Source organism: Chlorocebus sabaeus, chromosome 16 (genome assembly GCF_047675955.1).
Source record: "Chlorocebus sabaeus isolate Y175 chromosome 16, mChlSab1.0.hap1, whole genome shotgun sequence".
NCBI classification, from domain to species: Eukaryota; Metazoa; Chordata; class Mammalia; order Primates; family Cercopithecidae; genus Chlorocebus; species Chlorocebus sabaeus.
Genome location: NC_132919.1, coordinates 31,885,454 through 31,896,748, shown reverse-complemented (window position 1 = coordinate 31,896,748; position 11,295 = coordinate 31,885,454). Strand labels below are relative to the sequence as shown.

At 44.3% G+C, this 11,295-nt stretch overlaps 1 pseudogene; it reads left to right on the top strand.

Annotated features, from left to right (window-relative positions):
• Positions 1-2,611: 2,611 nt before the first annotated feature.
• On the top strand, positions 2,612-3,805 carry LOC103242708 (L-lactate dehydrogenase B chain pseudogene; annotated as a pseudogene).
• Positions 3,806-11,295: the final 7,490 nt, after the last annotated feature.

The window sequence follows — 11,295 nt, the reverse complement described above, 5'->3', positions numbered from 1 at the left end:
TACTAACAGTTCTTAACACAGGCTGATACCCCTACTGGCGAGATTCTTCTCCCACTACGCTTTTTTAACTTGGTCAACTCAGATGCTTCCTTCAGGCTCAAACATCTCCATACTTGGGGAGCCACCCTTGATCCCTTGCATGAGGTAACACCTTCCCTCTCTGCCTTGGACTGAAATGAGCCCGTGATGCGACCTTGTCTCCTCTTTCCTCACACTTGTCTCACGGTGTTATATTACTTCTGTACTCTTTCTGTCTTCCCCATTCGACAGTCAGCTGCATAAGAGTAGGAGTGCTACACTCCCAGCATCCAGGAAAACTCCTAGCACATGGGAAATTCTCAATAAACACAGATTGCAAGAATGGCTCAAGAAATGAGGAGTGAATGAATGCAGTGATGTGGACATGAAACTGTATAAAGTGTGTGGCCAATCCCTCTTTACCAGTTGAAAGGGCACTCAAAGATCACTGAATCCAACCCTTTCAACAAACAGATGAGGGAGGTGAGGTCCAGAAAGAGAAAGTGAATTTACCTAAGGTGGATAACGGAGCAATAGACAAATAGGAACTGGAATCCAGGTACCTCATGATTCTGTGCTATTTCCATGATAACACTTCTCCCTGCTCCTCTCAAGGTCAAGATTTCCGTCGTCCAAAATGATATGTGATGTCATACCTTTGAGATTAAGCCATAAGCTCACATCATGCATGGTCTTTTGAAAATACCATTCATTTTAACAGAGGCATTCTGAAGAACAATGCATTAAACTAAAATGTCCCTTGTCTAGTGGAGTTTAAAGCATCAGACTGGGCTGGTGGGGAATAGAATTGGGAACATTTTACAGTCTCAATTGGTGCTCCTAAATCTTTATAATGAGGCCAGACTGTCCTCTTATGAAAATCTGAATCAAGTGAGATTGTCATAAAGTCAGCTGAGACCTACTTGCCTGAAGTTATGTTATATGGTCAAGGGTGGGAGCGAGTGGGAAGAAAATGGTGAGGAGGGTAAAGGATTAGACAGAAGATCCACCTGAGAGCTAGAAAAGGAAAAAAGAGTAATAATGTGCCCATCCATTTCTAATTCTATCAAGGGGAGAGAGTAGACAAACTTCAGTCCTGAATCACAACCACCTTGGGTTTGAGGAAACTGAGTATGCTTCATTCATACAAGTGGACAAACGTTGCCTTCTCTGCTCACTACAGGTGTTACGCCCAACCTCAAGGCATGAATCATGTCTGGTCTAAGCCAATCATGGCAGTCTCACTGGCTGAGCACTGAGCATGTGACCCCATTCTAGCCAATAAACATAAGGAGAAGCCCATCTGGCATCACTGGGGAGAGGATTTTCTCCTTGGAAAAGGAAAAAGCCAGTTTTTTCTCTCACTAAGCTCCTTTTTCCTTAGAACTCTGACGTGCAAGGACATCATGTGTTCAGCTGTGGCAGCCATCTTAGATCTTCGAGGGAAGATATTTCCAGCACAAAGGAGCACAAAATAGCAGGACTGTGAGTTCTGAATGACATCATTAAGCCACTGAACTGACCCTGAGATCTTCTGTTTCTCATTAAGTGAAATGCTAAATACCCATATGTATTAAGCCATTGTTAGGGTTATAGTTTAAGCCAACGGTCAACAAACATTTTCTGTAAAGGATCAGATAGTAAATATTTCCAGCATTGCAGGCTATATGATCTCTGTTGCAAGTACCCAACTCTGCCATGGTAGCACCAAAAATAGCCACAGACAATACATAATCATGTAGCATATGTAAGTGAATAGGCTGTGTTCCAACAGAACATTATTTACACAAACAGGCAACAGGCTGGATTTGGTCCATGAGACATAGTTTGTGAACTTCTGGTTTAAGTCATTGATACATTAATCTCACAAATATTTATTAAGAACTTCCTACATGCCAGCCACAGTTCTAGGTGCTAGGTGTGGCTCAGTTATAACTAAGATCAAAACGGATCAAGTCTCTGCCCTCTGAAGCTTATACACTGCTCAGGGAGGTCTATAATGAACAAATGAGAAAATAAAGAAGATTACTGCAGATTGTGATAAATGCTGGATGTAAGTAGCATGATGTGATGGATAATTTTGAGGTCGAGCAGAGTGAAGGGGATGGAGCCAGTTTAGATGGATTGGGAGAGAAGGCATGTCTAAGATGAGATTTGAGACCTAAAGAATAAGAAAGGACTTACTACATGAAGAAATGGTAAAATCCTGCAACAAGCAATAGTAATTGAAGAAGCAAAAACTCAAGGACAGGAATACTTTGGGCATATTCAGGAAGCCAAAAGAAGAATGACAAGGGAGACAAGAGTATGTAGGGTCTAGATCATGCAGGGTCTTGAAGGCCTGGGAAGAACCATGGATTTTACACCAAGAGCAATGCAAGGTTCTACAGAGGGAAGTAGCATAGTGATGTTTACATTTTTTTAATGGTCAGTCAATGGGTTGTAGGGAGGCAAGAGTGAAGCAGAGATGCTGGTTGGGAAGCTATTGCAATAACCCAAGAATTTTATAAGATGTATCTCAATTCACCTGAGCAGGTTACAATAGGTTCCCCCCCCAGGATGGTAAAGACAGAGAACATTGTCTTCTCCACACTGCTGTTACTGAGGTCTCCAGCGCCTTCTCCCTCCTGTGCAAAATGGCAACTCTTAAGGAAAAACTCATTGCACCAGTTGCGGAAGAAGAGGCAACAGTCCCAAACAATAAGATCACTGTAGTGGGTGTTGGACAAGTTGGTATGGCGTGTGCTATCAGCATTCTGGGAAAGTCTCTGGCTGATGAACTTGCTCTTGTGGATGTTTTGGAAGATAAGCTTAAAGGAGAAATGATGGATCTGCAGCATGGGAGCTTATTTCTTCAGACGCCTAAAATTGTGGCAGATAAAGATTATTCTGTGACTGCCAATTCTAAGATTGTAGTGGTAACTGCAGGAGTCCGTCAGCAAGAAGGGGAGAGTCGGCTCAATTTGGTGCAGAGAAATGTTAATGTCTTCAAATTCATTATTCCTCAGATCGTCAAACACCGCGTGATTGGAAGTGGATGTAATCTGGATGCTGCTAGATTTCGCTACCTTGTGGCTGAAAAACTTGGCATTCATCCCAGCAGCTGCCATGGATGGATTTTGGGGGAACATGGCGACTCAAGTGTGGCTATGTGGAGTGGCATGAATGTGGCAGGTGTTTCTCTCCAGGAATTGAATCCAGAAATGGGAACGGACAATGATAGTGAAAATTGGAAGGAAGTGCATAAGATGGTGGTTGAAAGTGCCTATGAAGTCATCAAGCTAAAAGGATATACCAACTGGGCTATTGGATTAAGTGTGGCTGATCTTATTGAATCCATGTTGAAAAATCTATCCAGGATTCATCCCGTGTCAACAATGGTAAAGGGGATGTATGGCATCGAGAATGAAGTCTTCCTGAGCCTTCCGTGTATCCTCAATGCCCGAGGATTAACCAGCGTTATCAACCAGAAGCTAAAGGATGATGAAGTTGCTCAGCTCAAGAAAAGTGCGGATACCCTATGGGACATCCAGAAGGACCTAAAAGACCTGTGACTACTGGGCTCTAGGCTATAGAAATTTAAAAACTACAATGTTATTAACTCTGAGCCTTTAGTTTTCATCTGTGTACATGGATCGCAGTTTGCTTTGACCTTCTTCAATATGTGAATTTGGGCTCATAGAATCAAAGCCTATGCTTGGTTTAATGCTTGCAATATGAGCTCTTGAACAAATAAAATTAACTATTGTAGTGTACTTCTGTTAAAAAAAAAAAAAAAAAAAAAAAAAAAGACAGACTGAGAAAATAAAATCTGAGAACCCAGAAGTTCCAGGAAGAAAGCTACAGAAAGACTGGCTTCTTTATGAGGATATTCATGAAATCACAGTTCAATAAGATCCTGAGACAGGGTGACTTGGCGCCATGAACCAAGAGCTGCGGTGGATACTCTTCTTTGCCAGCTCATACAGGGCCATGTTCACTTGCTTCTCCTGAGTCTAGGAAGCACTGGCACAACTTAGATAGAGGTGGCTGTGTGCCCCCTTCTGCACACCAACTGGGACAAGGTATTGCGGAGGCATGCACTGACCACTCTGCCATCCTGCTTCCCTAGTTACTTAGTCTTATACTGTGGCACTGTGCTCCAAAAAGACGCTAGTGGAGAGGCTCGTCAGACTGTGTATTTATTCCTCACGTTGTTCCACAGCGGATTTGAAGCAGCTCTCAAGAAATATGTGTAATAAAGTAAAAGATATAAATTAAATATATCAAGACTAAGAAAAATACAAATTAGATAAAACATGGAGACTAGGGGGCAGAAGGGAAAGCTAAAATGCGGGTTATAACATCCTACCTGGTTGCCATCACATAAAAGGATGGGAAATACCATCTATTTGTGGATTCCTAATGTCTTATTTATATTCCCTGCAGCATTACACAGCTTCCACACTGACACCAACTCCTGGGGCTTTTTGGCCAGCCACATGGTGACCAAATGCCCAGTGCAGGTGGCCCACTCTCCCTGCCTGCCTCTGTGGTGATCACAAAAACAGTCTTTTCTCCACTCTGGGTGGGAAGGAAAAAGTGCAGCTGGTGTCTGCAATTTTCTACTCAGTTGCTTTGTTCTGGGTTTGGTTTAACTTAATGATTTCTCAATAAGATTTGAATTTCTTCAAATTAATAAAGGCAAAATGCTAACAAGCAAGGGAATGGAACCAAGACCTGAGATCCCATCCTTCAGAGTCTGGGGAAGGCATCTAAGTTCCCAGGGCCAGAGGCCCTGAGAGTGGGTCAAGGACACAGTAAGGCTGACAAGGGAGCACATCCATGAACCCGGTGACCCGCCTGGTTCTCGCCCTGATTCAAGGCTAAAAGCCCATTAACCAGGACTGGAGAGCTCAAGACTCAGCTCAGGCTCAGGCCACTTTGAACAAATCATTTTCCCTCTCCTCCTGCCCTCACTAAATGAGATTGGCTGGTTTGTTAGGAAGGATTTAATTTTGAGGCTGGAGGGAAGGAGGCTGTAGCCCATAAGGACACAGATTCTGTGGATGGCGGTGAGGGCCACAACACTCTTCTCCAATTGAAACTGTCTCATGGACACTCCTCTCTCTGTCTGCTCCTTCTCTGACATTTTCCCTCCATCCCCCATCATCCTATCAAACTACCATGGTGCCTCTGCCCTGTCTTTGTCTTTAGGCCATCGATGTCTCTCTCATGGGTCTTTCTGGCCAGGCGGTTCCTGTTAGTGTCCCCTCTCTGGCTCAGCACTCTCAGGCTTCTGAATCCTTCTCCTGTGAACTGTCTCCACAAGCAGCCTAGGCAGGAAGGGTCACTCCATCACTAGCACCTCCTGTCCCTCCACAACCCATCAAACCCCACCCCAATATCTGACTTAGATGGATTGCCTGCCACTCTCTGATCATCCACAAGGTTCTTCTGGCTGTTCTCAGCCAGCAGCCCTGGTTGGCTGCTCCAGGTATAACATCTGCCTTACCTGTGCCAAGTTACATGCACCTCCCTCCCCTGAACCTGATGGAGGTGACGGCTCCATCACAAGAGACACCCTGGGATTCTGAAGTAGAGTGACCAACTCCTCCCAGTTTGCCCAGTACTTACCCAGTTTTAAAACTAAAAGCCTCAGATCCTAAAAATCTATTCAGTCCTGGGGTAAACTGGAATAGTTTCAACAAGATCCATTCATTCTCTTGTTAGCCACCCCACAAGATAACTAGATTTGGACTCTAAGAACCAGCTTCCAGCCCCAACTCTGCTCCATACTAACTGTAATCATTAACAACACATGTCTCCCTCTCCGTGAACTAAAAGATGGTGATCCCTTCCCTGCCCACCTTTCAGATGATGGATGTGAAATGCTTAGTGAACACTAAAACACTGGACAGATGTAGAGGGGGTTTTATTACCCAGTGTTTATGACCTAGAGGCCAGAATATTAGCAATTTCAATTAATCAAATAAATGGAAAAATGAATTGGTTTTATGAAAACAGATTTCCGAACTTTGCCAAGAGTTCAAGGCGGGGGCACAGGAAAGAAAACAATCCAAAGGGCCTGTAGCTCTGGCTGCAATAAACCCAAGCAGAGGCTTGGGCATCCCCACCCTCAGCTCCAAGAGCCCAGAACATGTCTGCCTGGGACCTACACGCTCAGCTCCAGGATGAAGTCTCATCAAGATCCTTTCTCAGCCACAGAGAAATCAAATGCAGTTTATTCTTCATTGCCCATGCTGTGATTGAATAAGATGATACCGTGGCAGCTGAGCATCATTTACCTGGGGCTTCAAAAGCTGCTTGAGTGCTCACCCTTGAACATTGGTATATTTGGTGCTGTGGGCTGTGAAATAATCTGGGCATGTTCTGACATGCCCTAAGACAGTCCCCTCTCCTATAGTTTCTACTATAGAGATTTCCCCCCAAACACTGATGAGAAACACCGGCCTAAACAGGACAGGCATTGTCTTAGAGTTTGGATCCTGATGCTTAGAGTTGAATATGGACACAGCTATAATGGCCGGCTCCGTTCCTCTGTTCTGGAAGGAAGGAAGGTCATGGTTGGGGCATACATTCAAACTGTTTCATAGATAGCACAGTGCCCACTGTGAAGCAACTTCTCTTCTAGGTGGGGAGGCAGGCAGAGAAATGTCCACCCGTAAGCAGTTCTAATCTAAGGCCTTCCAAGTCCGCAGTAAGAAATGGGGCCATTTATGCCGACATGAGCTGAGGCAGGGCAAGTGACAATCTCATCAATAATTAGTGAGCAAGGTTTGCTGGGGACAATTTGTAATGCAGATAATCTGTCCCTGTATAATTAAGAATAGATTGTATCCAGTTCTGGTTTATGGGTTTATGGCATTGAGGCCTTGTGAGTCCAATAAAGAAAAACAACAATAAAACTAATAGCTTCCTCTCCCCCTGCTCAGCTAATCAATGAGAAAAGAAGCTTTGCCTTAGACCAAGCTGCTGCCAGACTGGAACTTTTCAATGAGCCTTTGTGGAAGTCACCAGTGTCCCCACACTCATTGCATCTGGAGGGCCGGGTGAGAGCCAGCCCAACCCCACCCAGCCCCACTCATTTGCAGCATTAGTAACATTGTTTGCTGATGAATTCCACTTCGGAAAGCCAGCAACAGTGAGATCTATGGGGCTTTGCCTAGATTAAAATAACAGTGCACACTGCTTTTTAACATGATAGAGGTTTTTAAAATAAAGAATGTTCTTAATGTTCATCTCTGTATTTTATAAAGGAGAAAATGAAGATTTGGAGTGTGTATGAGGGGGTGGGGTGTGGAGACCAATCAAGTACCTTGTTGGAGAAACAAAAATTGAAATCAGATCATTTTGATTCCATCTGTGAAATAATTGCAAATATGTACTGAATATTTACTATGACAAGCCACTGTTCTAAGAGCTTGATGTACATCCTTTAGTTAATCCTTGTGACAACCCTATGAGGTAGGTACTGTTATTATCCTAACAACTTTGCAGGTGGAAAAATAAAAGCACAGAGAAGTTAGGTAACTTGCCCAAGGGTCACACAGCTAGCAGACCAAACTGAGATTAGACCTCAGACTTCAGACATCAGACTCTTGAGCACTAACCTCTCAGCACCGTTGCCTCTCAGTTGAACACATCCTGGAATCTGCAGCTATTTGGGCAATCATTAATTTTTAGACTGAGCCTGGCTCCTTTGCTTATTCTTTTAACATTTATTCATTGATTCATTCACTTATATTTATTGAGCATTTACTACATATCAGGCTGTAAGGCCTCCAAATGAGTAACACCCAGTTTCCACCCTCCAGGTGCTCACAACTCATTACTGTCTCTCCCCTAAGTGACAGTCTCCTGTTTTGTAGATTACATTCATTTTCAACAGCTGTTGTAACAAATTGGCAAACTCAATGGCTTAAAACTGCAATCATTTATTAGCTCCTAGTTCTGTGGTTCAGAAGTTCAAGTGGTCTTCAGGAAGGAGAATAAGGGTCTGGAGGCAGGGAACTTAGGGACAATTCGTGCTGAATCCAGGAAAAACACCAAGGTGTGGGGGCAAGGAATCTGAGGCCAATTCGTGCTGACTTCCTAAAGCTGAATCAAAAGGATAGCACCTGGGTCTAGGGTCAGGGAAGCTAAGGCCAATTAACACCAACTTCCTAAAGCTAAACCAAAAGGAAAAACCCCACCTCCCCACTCCAGAGTAGCAAAGGAGCAAAGGCTACTCTCCCTACAACCCTCCCCTTCCAGCACGTCTCAGATGGAAAGGGAGAGTGCCTTTGACCGCCGAGGGCCAAGCAGGGACCATCCCTTCATCTGCATAGGGCACCAATTCACTTCAACCTTTAATTAGCCACAGGCCAAATTCTTCATCCAGATAAGCAGTAGCCAATAGGAACCTCAACAGGAGTACTTAAAACCCAGAAAACTTTGCAACTGGACCCTTGAGCTACTTGCTTGGGCCCACTCCCACCCTGTGGAGTCCTTTTTCACTTTAATACCTTCCTGCTTTCCCTACTTCCTTCCTATCTTTCAGTCCTTTGTTACTTTGTGTGTTTTGTCCAATTCTTTGTTCAAAACGCCAAGAAACTGAGTAACTTACACTCGAGGCCCTCCTTCCGGTAACAGCCTTGGGTAGGCTCTTTGTTTAATCTCATAGTGCTGAAGTCAATGTGTTAGCTGGCCTGGGCTCTTCTCAGGAGGCTTTGGGAGAAAATCCGGATCACTCAGGGTGTTGGCAGATTTCAGTTCCATGCAGCTGTAGGACTGAGCACCCAGGTCGTTCTCAACTTCCGGAGGCTGCTTGCATTCCTTGGCTCATGGCCTCCTGCATCTTCAAGGCCAGCAACAGCAAGTTGAATCCTTGTGCTTTGAATCTCTCTGACTTCACCCGCTGTCCTCCTCTACTGCCTTTAAGAACACATGGGATTACATTGAGCCCACTCAGATAATCCAGGCTAATCTTCCTATTTTAAGGTCAACTAATTAGTAACCTTAATTACATCTGCAAAGCCCCTTTTGCTGTAAATATAATGTATTCATGGACGTGGTATCTCAGCCTATTCAAAGATTCTAGAGATCAGAGGTGTGATCTTGAGGATGGGGACATTTAAAAAATTTTGCCTACTGCATAAGCCAAATAGGTGGTATCTACATGACCTTGGCCCATTAACCCTGAGTAGGTGCCCCTATGCAGATGACACTATTACACTTGTAGTGTTTGTATCCAATAGGCCTTTAAGCCATTTAATAAAAAGAACTTAGTTATTTTTCATATCTTGGGGAGGTGCTACCATAAGACATTACTACCACCTTATCTTATATTAGCTGAGATGTGGCAAGAGTAAGATCCCACTGAAGAAGTACCTGGGGACCCCAGGGTCACAAAAGCAAGAGTGAGAAAGAGGTGCTGAGCTAGGGTCATTGAGTCTTCACTCTCATTCTTAACTCCTCCTTATCTTGAGCTAACCTGATTGATGCAGGGAGCCATTAGGACCCTCAGCCTCATTCATGAGTGCAGCCCGGCATTAGTTTTAGTGCAATAGATCCATCATCCAATTTGCCTAGTGTGGGCCCAGGGGACCAATATATCTACAAGTGACACCATTTTCATTCTTTCATGATACTGATGCCACCTGTAGCATGGTTTCTACTCAGATCTCTAGTCCCCAGCTCTTTCCTTCCCCCTCTTTGCATACATCTCTGCCACCACAATGGTCAAAGCCCTGATCTGATAGAACTCTATACCCAGACTCGCAGCAGTGCTGCACTCCTGACTTTGAGTCTTACCTGCCACCTGTATTTGTGATGCAGGGTCCTTTGCATTTGATTAGATCCAGATGGAATTGATATCCATCTGAATGGAGTCTGAGTTCTCCATGCCAGTTCGGATACTGTAGAAAGTGGTCTGGTGGTCAACTTACTACCCTGTGGGTACCAACTCTGGAGCTCAGGATGGTAATGCACATGATTCTCAATGAATGTGGAATGAATGAATGAACTGGATGGGTCCCCTGCAGCCCTGGTGTATATCTCCTTGTTTTTCACCTTCACCTCCAGAATGATGCTCTGGAGGTTCCAATGTGCCCCGGGCCAACATCCGAGTCACTCACCTGCTTTCTTTCACTCTTTTTTTTTTTTTTTTTTTTTTTTTGAGACACAGTTTCACTCTTGCTACCCAGGCTGGAATGCAATGATGTGATCTTGGCTCGCTGCAACCTCCGCCTCCCAGGTTCAAGTGATTCTCCTGCCTCAGCCTCCCAAGTAGCTGGGATTACAGGCGCCCACCACCACGCCCAGCTAATGTTTTGTATTTTTAGTAGAGATGGGGTTTCACCATGTTGGCCAGATTGGTCTCAAACCCTGACCTCAAGTGATCCACCCGCCTCGACCTCCCAAAGTGCTGGGATTACAGGAGTGAGCCACCACGCCCGACCATCACCTGCATTCTATAACCACCTCCAAGGTGCTTCCTAGGACCAGGTGAGGATGCAGCAGCAGAAGCTAGAGAACTCTGACCCCCACCCATCTCTTCTTATCTGCAGTGGCAGGGGCTTACCAGAGTCACTGTTTCAGGTCACAGACCCCAATCCCTAACTCCACAGTTTAATTACAGTCACTGAGCTATATGAACTCTGACTAATCTTAGGATTATGCAAAATCATCACCTTCCAGGTAGGGCCATATTGAAAAACCTTTAGTGCCCCCTCTGTCAAGGTCAAGCTGGGTCAGTTGAGGTAGAGTTGATGTAGGGAAGAGGAGGGGGGAGTAGAGTAAACGAGGGGAGAGATTGAGTCCAATGACACAGTGACTCAACCCCAAACATACAAAGATCTTCCCAAGAACAGGCAAAGTCTTCCCTAAAAAAACTTGTTTGAACTTTTTTCATGGTATCCCTTAGCCATTTGGTCTATTTCCCTTTATTCTTCTATAAGTCCCAATTGTCTCGCCCACCCATTTTACTTTGTTCAGTCTTTAGTCATACTAAGGTGTAAATGACTGATAATGTAAACGAGTATCTAAAGTAAAGTAGCAGAGCCTGAAGAGATTTTAGAAATCATCTGGTTTAACATGTCCTATAAATAAAAATTGAGGCTCAGAGAATTGAAACGTCAGCCTGAGTGACTACCAGGATTAGACACTTCTATACCACAGTGTTTCACTGTGCTGTCATTTGCTTTCAATGACCAGTAGATAGGGGAACACTTCTAAGGGCATTCAGAACGTCTCATCATTCCTAAAATCAGAGATTATGGCCCAAAGTAGACTGGA